This window comes from Borostomias antarcticus (assembly GCF_949987555.1).
Source record: "Borostomias antarcticus genome assembly, chromosome: 13".
In the NCBI taxonomy this organism is placed as follows: domain Eukaryota; kingdom Metazoa; phylum Chordata; class Actinopteri; order Stomiiformes; family Stomiidae; genus Borostomias; species Borostomias antarcticus.
Window position 1 is genome coordinate 11,579,636 of NC_140246.1, and position 12,098 is coordinate 11,591,733.

Below are 12,098 nucleotides of genomic sequence, written 5' to 3' on the forward strand. Positions count from 1 at the left end.
CATAGAGCATAGCCCGTCCGAGTACTGGATTGCGTGAAATGCATGATATGCTACCGATTACTACCTTTAAGAAAGACTCTTATTAAATAGGCTATGGCTCAGTAGACAGATGTAATGACTTGGCATGTACAGCCAGTTCAGTGTGTGTAGAAATATATGTGCTGAGGACAATCAAAACCACACACCTCATGTTATTTGAGGAGACTTTCTCACGAGAAACAGTCTGAGAGCACTACCAGTGTCTTCCAAACAGGATATACGGGATTACCCCACGAGTGTGTGTGAGGAAGAGACAATAGCAAGCTGCCTCCTGAAGACCAGCATAAAGGGTTCTGACAGAGACAGTTTAGACAACACAGTTAAGGCACAACCCCCCTCCCTTCCAAATCTGTATCCAGGCACTTGAGCAGCAACGGAAATCTATACACATCTTCGCTGTAAACGCTTTCATCCTGGCAAAGGACAGCATGACAGTGTATGAGAAGACTTACCTCAGGACAGGACAACAAACTATTTCTGTATGAAGGAGACTGTATAAACTCCAGTTTGCGTGTAATCCTCCACTCTTTACTACGTCCCCACCCTGTGACGAACCACCAGCGCTCATCAACCATGCACAGTCCCAATTCGCTGGTCTTGGACTTCAGTGTATGCGTGCTGTGAGTGAGTCAGCCAGCAAGCAAAAATGACAAGAGGGAGGAGAGAAAGAGAGAAAAGAACGGAGAGGGAGGAGGGGTTGGTGTGCAAGCTGAGAGCCTTGACTAATGAAGTGGCTCCGCTCTAACCCCACCGCCTCCAAAACCTGCTGTGGCCGAACCCCCTCACAAAGCACCCATTGTTACACACACACACACACACGTGCGCTTGCATACACACACGCATGCGCGCCCACAGACACACACACAAGCTCCCCACCAGGGGAGTGCAGCAGAAATATGAGGCTGGGGGCAGGGGAACAAGGCACTTCCTCTTTACAGACTCTTCTGTCCCATCACCCTCTGTCTTCTCCTTGAAAACACTGGGATGTTTAGGGTGAAAGAATGGAATGTAAGATGAAGGAACTTATTACAATCTTAAGGAATGCTCTTGTAACAGGTTTCACTACGTTACTCAGTACTGCTTCCACCCTCACTTCCCTCTCACTGGGTTTGAGAGGCAAGTAGTGTTGGAGGAAGGAAAAGATAGTTTGATAGATGGACTGTGGACAAGATGGAGGTAATCGTTATAATGCCCATTCCTTAAAACAATGAAACTTAGGCTACTTGAAATTAAGCTGGAAAATACTTTCTGAAATGTAATCATTACAATGGTTGTGACAGTTGTTATTTCTTGATCACAGTTGTCATCCATAATCATCTATGTCCTGTTATACGGTTCATGCCGGTTCTAAACACACCTCCCTGAAAGTAACGCCTAGCCAGCTGCCACTGTGTTTTCAACAAATGAGTGAGTGTAGCCAATTTTACATTCTTAAAATAATAATAGGCCAAGCATGGACCAAAGTTAAATCTTGGCCAACAGTGTTTGCCAATGATGCTTATCTTATGGGGGAAGCCTGCAGATTCCCTGTCAGTCTGCCAACCAGGCAAGCACCCTGACAATAACATTTCCTCCAATGAGTTAAATTACTTTTGTGAAAGGACGGTGTAGAGGGAGAAACATAATTCTTGAATTTAGGGTGAGGGTGGAGGCAGAGTACTGGAGAACAGAAGGTCGCAGCCAGAGCACAAAGGGAAGCACTAAAACGTCCCGTTTCTATCTGGTGCCCTCATAAGCATGCTGAGAGAATGATTCCTTATGCGGACAAGAAGTCCACATGTACATGACATCAAATGCCAAGCAGTGGGAGGATGAGAGAAATGAAACAAAGAAAAAGGCAAAACCAGATGCTTCATGCCTTGGGTTGTGAATTAGAAGGGGCTGTGGAAAGGGCAGAGCTTGACACAGTGACATGGTGCTGCCACGCAAATTCTTTGGCGGTCGCTGGGACAATGCTGTTTTTCTCTCTGTACTCATCCCTCCTTCACACCATCTTCCTGTTTCTCTCAGGGAGCAGACAAGCAACTTTGAGATTTCCTGGAACTGCAGACCTATTCCTAATATGATGTGCAAGATGGTTTTTGAATATTATACTGTTCTTATGACCAAATATTCTAAATAATCCGTAATTCCTCGGCTCCTAAATTAAGATTGGTTTATTGTTGAGTGTGTAAGGATAAATAAGCCTTCTTGGAGGAACACTGGTTTTGGCAAATCCCAGAAGCACAGTTGGGGTTAGTACTCAGACTTCAATCTATCTCTTGGTTTCTTAAAAAGACATATCATAAATTCACCAATGCTTACAACATGGTTTCAGGCCATCGAACAGTATATGTCCCAGATGAAATATTCTGATCAGAGTGAAAAACTAAGGGTAAGCAGGGCAAAATTCTGTTGTGGGGACCCGCCTAGTGCGAGTACTGCAGGCATAGAGCATGATATATGGCTGTTCAGTAACTCAAAATGATGCATTAATGTCATACATTGGGTAATCGACAGATGGTCAAATTAATTATAATATCTGCCTTCACCAACAACTAAAGATGTTGAAGCTCGCTTTGTGAATTAATGAGAGGTTAATGTTTGGAGGGGCTTTAGGCAAGCCCTCCATGGAGCATAGAAGATAAAGGGTTATGCGCGCATGTGTGTGAGAGAGGGGATGGGGTTCTTAACACAGGTCATCTCTCCAATGAATCTGAGTAATCATTTAAGAGGATCAGGGGCTATTCCAGACGGACAATTCCTCCTCCATACTCCCTCAAAACCATCACAACTAGAGATCGACCGATATGCATTTTTTAGGGCCGATACCGATACCGATAATTGGCAAATTGAGGTGGCCGATAGCCGATATTTAAGGCCGATATTTAATATCACCAATTCACTTTTTTTTTTCTTTTACAAAATGACAAGGAGCGATGAAAATAAAATAAAATATTTTATTTTGGTCTTCACCTGGGCACACATTTAACAGCTCTCATATACTGTATTACAAATGAATTAAAAATAAATAGGCAACTCGAGTGGATCACTTTAATGGTCAATCACTGACTCTCGTAGGTACCGCTCTAGCTGCTCTTCCAGGCTGGCCCTGACACTAACCACTGCTGACCTGACGCCAAGCAAGGCATCATACATGTGGTCAATGAGGTCACTCTTGATGACATAGTCTAAAAAAATATATAAGAAAAAAAGACAAAAACACACAGGTTAATATCCAATTAAACTCCAGTCAAGTCACCACGTTTCAAGACATTTTTCCTGCCCGTTTAATTTAGTATTGAGCCTATTGCAGACACCTAAAAGAAAATAAAGACAATAGACCATTTTACTGTTGGTAAACAATTTAGTGTGCGCATTTTGGCAACAAAAGAATGAACTCATTACAGCGATATGTAGGCAATTTCGAAACGGGATAATGACGTTCCATAGAAAAAGGTCTATATGAAACTACAGCAAACCACAACAATGTAGGCTATTTCTCCAGTGGGAGCAGACTACAGAATTGTCCCTTTGACTGATTTTCAATGTTTTACTTTTCAACACAGCTGAATGTTTCATGACAGAATTGTAACATACTGCACACTTAGACAACAGTATATTAGAGTTGTCTGTTGAATTGAGCGATGCGTTTCGCTCGCTTCGTCATGCTCTCCTTTCGCATGTTGCTTCGATGAGTCTATAGAAGCAACATGCGAAACGCATCGCACAATTAAACAGGCCCTCCTCAAATATAGACTATGTTGTCTAAGTGTGCGGTATGTAACAATTTTCTTATGACTAGCTCTGGCTTTATACCTGCACCTTTGATATAGCCTACGCTGTGCACAGACACCCTCTTTTTAACAGCTGAATGTATGTAGCTCATTTGTTTTCATTTGCATTCATCGGTGCTAATTAATAAACTATTTGACAACGGGAAGAGCAGAGTTGCATCCGACATCATATCGTTTTAGGCAACAAGTTGTGCGTAATAGCCTACAAGTGAATGAGCTCATCCAGCTCAATGGGATACGACCGCGTATCAGCAAGTGCCTCTCCGGAGAGGGAGATGGCAGAACAGCATGGGAGATTTCGCTGGTGCCAGTTATCGTTTTTGTTGTGGCGCAGAGTTACATTAATGTACATTAGGCCTACACCTTCATAAGAGTTCAATTGATTTAACAGTTAATTCCGAACGTCCTTCTCCCCTCACTGCATCCGACATCATATCGTTTTAGGCAACAAGTTGTGCGTAATAGCCTACAAGTGAATGAGCTGATCCAGCTCAATGGGATACGACCGCGTATCAGCAAGTGCCGTAGGTGCCTCTCCGGAGAGGGAGATGGCAGAACAGCATGGGAGATTTCGCTGGTGCCATATCGTTTTTGTTGTGGCGCAGAGTTACATTAATGTACATTAGGCCTACACCTTCATAAGAGTAAAATTGATTTAACAGTTAATTCCGAACGTCCTTCCTCCCCTCACATCCATGCCTCTCAATGCGCTTCCGCTTTCCTATATGTCTAGAAGTGCATAGTTTTGCCTTGATTCAAATAGTCTTAAAATTCGATGTATATTACATCTTTATCAGACTGAATTAAATGTTTTTTTTAAGATCCGTCTCCCCTCTTTACAATGCGCTTTCATTGTCCACAAGTGGAAAGAAAGTCTAGACGTTGAGCTAGCCCGCTGAACCTGTCAGTTTAACCGCTCCATAAAATCTCCCGAGCTGAGCTGGTGTAATTCCTCCGGTGGGCTACTTACTGACCCATGTTAAGTTAGCTAGCAGACCATTTCCTAATAAGGTGTAAAATGGCTGAGTGACTTTGATTTGAACTACAAGGATGGGAGAGCCAATTGGTGACGTTAGCTAGCTATCAGTCAGACTCAAGCCAAGGGAAAGTTCTAGCAACTAGCATAGCCTAGCTTGTTAAGGCTAGCTAACGTTAGTTGCATTACTTCCACGTTATTGGAGGCTGCCTATTATGAAAATCAATTTAACATGACAAAACTATTATTTTTCGGTGATTGTGTGACTTACCGTTGGAAATAATGCAGTCTCCGAGTAGGCTGGTAGCCTAGGAGACCCTCCGCGTTCCTCGGCGATGTGCACGGCACGCTTCTTGCTCACCAACATTATATGGCTCTTTCGTAGTGACGCAATATCGGCCTTATAAAGCCGATAGCCGATATGACGCCAAAACGTGAATATCGGCCGTAATTATCGGCCGAGCCGATTATTGGTCGATCTCTAATCACAACACACAGATGGCAAATGTGTGGGGCCTGAGGGGATGACAGTTTGTACCAGAAGCCTATGTGGAAGGGCACATAATGTAAAGCCAAAGGTGTAAAGTTAAGCCTAAATGACCCTCGTTGGCACAAGAAATTATTAGCCGGGACAATTTATTTGTTTACAAAAAGCATTGAGCAAGTTTATCTCCAGCAGTGAGTGTGAGAATGAAATGGGCAGCCACCTCAATAGAGATCTGCTCAACCAACTCCCCCCCCCCCCCCCCCCCCCAAGTATAGCTGCACCTCAATTAAACGGTCTGTTGAGACATTTATGTCTGGACTTATTTTGCCTGTCAACTAAACCTTTAATTTGATGCCAGAATCTCTGTTCTTACAGATATTATGTCACCCTTGAAGCAAGTACACTGAACAGAAATAGGGTAAGCTAGCTTATTGTTGTGCTTGCTTGGTGCAAGTATAAATAATAAGAGCAATAAAATAAGCAAATAAAAGAACAGACATTCACATGGACAATTACTCTTGTGCTTACTCTAGTGCTGCATTTATAAGTAGGTAGACTGTCCCATCAAGCAGGATTAAGCTTCACTCTGACATCTTTTGGGCTCAACCCATTCGTCCTTTGGGTATGTCTTGGTAAAGCCCCTCTTAGTGGCTTGTGAGGGGAGCCACCTGTCAATCCAATATCAATTTGTCAACGCTAAGCCAAACTACACACCAATGGTACTGTACATTAGGCTAGGACATTAGGTCGTTCTCCTGGTAAAATTCAGGGACACAGAGGTCACGAAGTAAGTCTTGAAGTATCACTGGCTGAAGTGTACGCATATCTGAACCTAATGGCATTCACATATCTGAACTTAATGGCCCATTTAAACCTGATGGGGTGGTAGTCTGTACTCTGTAAAAGGCTGATGCGGAGGACTTCAGAATTTATGCATTTTAGGCTAACTCATAAAATTAAAGCCTCATCATTAGAACTGCAGAGGGGTGTCTGGAATGCTTACCATTGCTTTGCATCCTAATTCACTTAGACATGGACAATCTAGAACACAAGCAAAAAAGCAACAGGAGTCCCTGAATGTTGATCAACGAAAATCGTCTGTCTAAGTCTAGTGTGAAAGGCTCTAAAGATGTGAGGCAAATTATAGATAAATGCTCATGAAATATCCCCTGCTTCCTGACTGTTCCCCTGCTTATCTGTCTCTACCCTCCTCGCTGAATCCACCATGTCTTTAAGCTGTGCCCTAAATAAATGAGGGGTAATCCAAGATTCTATTCTGATCTCCATTGTGTCCATACCATGTAGCCCATATGGACTGGTGTGGGGTCACTAAGCTGGAGTTGTGTGGGGTCACACATCTACAGACAATATTATTTCGCTACTCACTGAAGTGAAGACATTTTTCGAAAGATGAAAGCCTTTTCTCCGAGGTGGCTAGTTGTAGCCCCCACTTTTTATCTAAAAAGCACCTTTTGCACCGAAATAGCACACATCCACCGATGTCCACTACCCTGGCTTCGCAAGCCTGATCATGTAATCTCTCTCCAAGATCTAGAAACAGCATGTGAGATCACATAAGGGTCACGATGCCAGACTAGTGGATACCACAATAGCTGAGTGGATATGGTACATATGTGCTAAGTGCAAAATGTTGTTATATGAACGGTGGGGGGTTTCAGCTGTAGCCACCTTGGAGAAAAGGTTTTCAATTTTTGAAAAATGCCACCAGACTGATTGTTTTTCACTGCCATAGTTTTCTTGTTTGGAAATACATGGAAGTGAATGAGCCACAGTTGGCTGTCAGCTGCATTCACTTCCATGTATTTCCAAACGCGAAAACAACGGCAGTGAAAAACAGACTGGTAATGATGAGTTTGTAACCCCGATAATGTATTCAGCCTGTTATATTGACTATTTTGGTTCCTTGGTGTTTTTATAGTGAACCTTTAACATTGGAGTCAACGGGCACTTCCGCATCCGTACCACCAATTACATCAGACTGACCAATATGGCAGCTGAAGTGAATAAAGTGAATTATTACTGCCTCAAAACAGTAGTTCCATTGCGCAACCGTCTGTTGATTACAATACGGTTTCTCCTCAGTAAAAATTGAAACATTCAATGTCAATTTTGAGTTGTTCTATCCGCCCTGTAGCCTATCACTCTGGTTTATCGTCACCACTTTTGCAACTCGCAGTTGCACAGTAAAGGTAGGCTACACTTCGTTCATAGCTAGCTAGGTTGGTCAGGAGTAGCTATTAGGCTAGTTTTAGTTGCTAGGCCTCATTGTTCGTCGTTTTGAAACTCCTTAGCAACTTATAGTTTTAGGAGCTACCTTTCTTCACTAAAATATTAAGGTACTGAAATAGTAGGTATTTTCTCAAATGTTTCCCGATGATGTAACCTGTTAAGTAAAAGCAATAACTCACGAGGGTTGTGGTGTATGGCCAATTTACCACAGGTTGTGCTGCGATCATGCCGTTGACCAGCATAACCCGTGGTATATTGGCCATATACCACAACTCTCGCATGAGTTATTGCTTCAGTATACCTACCTGGACCAGGGATAGTGTAAACCTTCCTGGCAATAAAACAATAATTCAGACTTCTGTAATTATGCCTGGAGTAGGCTAATGTCTCGGTAGGCTAACCGACTGTCTCCGAGTGCCATTCTGTCGGAAGCACCTGCACAACCTAGTAGTGGTGGGAGGGGTTAACCGGATTAGAGAGCTTTCAAATGCCTTACCGGTTACTAAAAATAACTAAACTGCATTTGTTTTATTGCAATTTAAATCATGTACAATAAAAAATGTATTTGAAATCGAGAGTTTAACATGTTTTTGAATGATTTTTGAAGGTGCCCACCCACATCCATTGTATGACCTAAACGGTGGTAGAGCAATTATCAGACTTATCAGACTTTCTCAAAAGTGCTAGTTTTGTCAACATTTTGATCTTAACCATTGTTCATAAGTAACCTTAAAACAGGGCTAAACATGCATTTTCCCTTTACTACTCCTTTAAGACCTTTGTGATCAAAAGTTATCAAAAAAATTGAGTTTTCACCAAACACTTGCCGTGGCGCCCCACAAAATTTTGACATTTTGCCTCATAACTCCTCCATACTAGGGTTGCAAAGGGGCGAAAAATTTCCAGAAATTTTCCATGGGAAGTTAAGCTCGGACATTTAGGATTTTGACCTTTTTTTGTAGCCTATAACAGTTTTTTTCCCAACATTTAAAAAACAAAAAAAAACAAACTTATTTTAGGATTTTATCCCGTTTTCATCCAATTTGGTAGCCAATTGACCCTTACCTAGTGTCCAGTTACTACTACAACAGTAACTGTTGAGGATTCGTCACACAACCAGGCCAGTCGGCAATGTCAAAGGGAGAGACAACTCCTTGACTATCTCAGCTCGCAACTGTAATTCTGACACCAGGCAGAGTTACCGTTATGTGACGAACTCTAAAGCCAAGATTAAACTAACCATGCCCGGGGAGCGGTGGACCAATAGGCCGCTCCCTCTGGGATCTGACCATACTCGGATCTGGTGAGACCAGCGGTTCCCGGTGGGCAGCTGCACCGGCACACAATGCATTAGACCGCTACACCACCGCAGACCCCCATAACAGGGAACTTAAATGTAGCCTAGTTGGGGAAAAAACATAAAATGCAATTCTAGATCTTGCAGCATGATTTAATGATTTAATGAATTTTCATGATTTAATGAAAATTCAGTTGAGTTTCATCCCTGTACTATGCATTCATCCATCACATGTGCAGTCTATTCTTCCATCCAATGCACAGCTGATTCCCATCATCCTGCACACTAAGAGGGCTGTAGAATCCATTAAAGTTCTACTCACAAATAGATTTAAAAGCAAAAAATGTAATTTAGAAATGTTTTATTAGAAATGTTTGCCTGCATGGCCTGCTTATAACAAAACAAAATGCCATAAGCAGCAGTCATAAGTATTTATGTCTGTTTATGACAAGGTAGATACAGTTGGTATAAATAACCCCAAAATTCCTGTTTATTCCCGTTAATTACCATAAATTCCTGTTAATCCCCATGGAAAGTTTCCAACTTTGAATATTCCCAGAATTTTGCAACCCTATTCCATACATTATCCAATTTGTCCGATATTTCTCACGCTTCATGAAGGTTCTGTCCTGAACACATCTATGTGTCAGTATTGCGTCATACTTATAGCACCACCTATTGGTGAAACAGGAAGTCCTCAAAACTCCTACATTATCCAATTTGCACCAAATTGCCGACGGTTCATGAAGGTTGCATTCTGAACACATCTATGCGTCGGTATTGAGTCACACTTACAGCAACACCTACTGGTGAAACAGGAAGTACTCATAACTCCTACATACGTTATCCGATTTACTCCAAATTGCTCATGCTTTATGAAGGTTACATCTTGAACACATCTATAAGTCAGTATTGTGTCATACCTACAGCGCCACCTCCTGGTGAAACAGGAAGTCCTCATAACTCCTACATACGTTATCTGATTTACTCCAAATTACTCAGGGTTGATGAAGGTCGCATCCTGAACACATCTGTGCGTCAGCATTGAGTCATACTTATAGCGCCACCTACTGCTTACAGGAAGTCCTCATAACTCCTACATTATCCGATTTACACCAAATTGCTCACGCTTGATGAAGGTCGCATACTGAACACATCTGTGTGTCAGCATTGAGTCATAGCGCCACCTACTGCTTACAGGAAGTCCTCATAACTCCTACACAAATTATCCAATTTACCCCAAATTGCTCACACTTGATTAAAGTCTCGTCCTGAACACATCTGTAGGTCAGTATTTGAGTCATACTTATAGCGCCGCCTACAGATCAAGCAGGAAGTCATCATAACTCCTACATACATTGTCCGATTTACACATTTCTCACGCTTCATCAAGGTACCGTCCTGAACACATCTATGCGTCGGTATTGAGTCCCGCTTAGAGCGCCACCTACTGGTGACAGGAAGTTTCCCTCAGTACTGAACACCGAAATAGCACACCCTTTAACGGCGCCGCTGCCCGACACGCGTGGGGTGCGAGGGCCCGCTCACTGAGTTGCTTGTTGTAGTAGTAACAGTAGGCCTAACACACAGACAGCAGAAGGGGAGAAGTCTGAACCTCCCGGCCTCAAATCAGTGGCACCCGTCGCCACTGCTCCCACCTACTAATGACGGTTATCTCCAAAACCTACATCCAGTGATTCAGACTAGCCTACTCTAACCCAAATATGCATATATGGATACAATGCTTGAAATGAATGGTTAATAGATGGTGGCTGTAAGAAGAGGTGCCCCGCTATTCTTACGGCGGCGCGCAACTACATTGAGTCAATAGCCTACAAAAAGACGCTATAGGCTAATCATAGTCGCTACCTTTTTTGAGTGACTAGGCCTCATAATAATGCATAATATTTACATTTGCTATTCAAAACACTCGCGCTCACCATTTGAATGTTCTTTCAGGTGGCAATGTTATCCGTCTGGGGAGCTCTCATTCTCAGCTAAAGGAAACTATGAGCATGTTGAAATAATTTTCAAGCACAACACACGATTTTTCAGGACATTTCCTCTCATTTTCCATGCATTTTCTATGACTGGAAATTTGTCCTCTTTTCCACGTTTTCCAGGAAGCGTGGGAACATGCTTAAACGCAGGCCTATAGGCTATATTGTAGCCTATGAGCTAGCTGTTACTTTTCCCCACATGATTTTAAACAGCGATGTTAAAACTTTGACTGGTTCGCAGTTTCCTCTAATCAACTATCTGAGCACGAGTAGCAAGGTTACCAAAAGTGTTATTTAGCGAGTTATTTTCGAAAAGTTTTTGTTTAACCCTCCAAAGAGCGTCAGCTTTAATCCGACAGTGTAGCATACTCCACAGTCATGACATGCATCATCGTATAGAGAAAACTACTTAGGCTAACGTTCTAGTAAGTAAGTAAGTAAGCTTTATTTATATAGCGCTCTTCACAGCACGGATGCACAGCATGCTTCTACAGTTCATGGAACATATTTTAAACGTTGCTTAACTTACCAGCATTGGCCTGAATCGAGGTCTTTGCAAATATCCCGTAAACACAATTTCAAGTTTTACAAGAGTTACGACCTTATCCGCTAGATGTCAAGCAGTAACCTAGGCTACTCATAATTTCCAAACGTGTTATTCTTTGAACTCCACTGCCCTAACGCCATCCGAAACACGATGTCGAGCGAGCAGCACCGTTTGAAACAGCCAACCAAAGTCAACTTAATTCTCCCAATGGACTAGGGGCGTGTCACGCATGGAGTCACGGATCCGCGGGAGGAGCAGGTGGGCGGATACCTGATGGGGAGTCTGTAGGCTACTCTGTAAAAGGCTGACGCGGAGGACTTCATAATTTTCTGGTTCTATTAATAGGCTACATCCATGGCGGATACAGACGCACATTGTCAATAGTTCACTATCACTAAATATCAAAATCTTCAATGATTCTAAATAGAATATTTATTAACATTAAGTAGATTTAAAAGTTTAAATTACAGTAGGATAAGTTATTTGCTGATCTAGTCTCGCAAACCCAGCCAGTAGGCTACTGCTGATCCCATTTTATCATTAATATGACAAAAGCAAAAAATATATAACCACAAGCAGTAACGGAACGGGGTCCTACAGACATGCCCCCATAACTATAGGCCTAATCAGGAGACTGACAGATTGATAGACAGGAGGACAGCGTAACAGACAAAGGGTAGACTGACAGATTGACCAAAAATTTGGAGTGAGATTTTTTCACTTAGT

General features: G+C 42.4%; 1 protein-coding gene across 1 annotated transcript in view; it reads right to left on the reverse strand.

Annotated features, from left to right (window-relative positions):
* The window catches only part of gas2l3 (growth arrest-specific 2 like 3), a gene marked incomplete at its 3' end in the record, with an annotated part of 34,355 nt that extends 22,862 nt beyond the window's left edge, over positions 1 to 11,493 (reverse strand). The window contains exon 1 of the mRNA XM_084447646.1: positions 11,355 to 11,493. The remainder of the gene's footprint in view (positions 1 to 11,354) is intronic.
* Between the last annotated feature and the right edge of the window lie 605 nt (positions 11,494 to 12,098).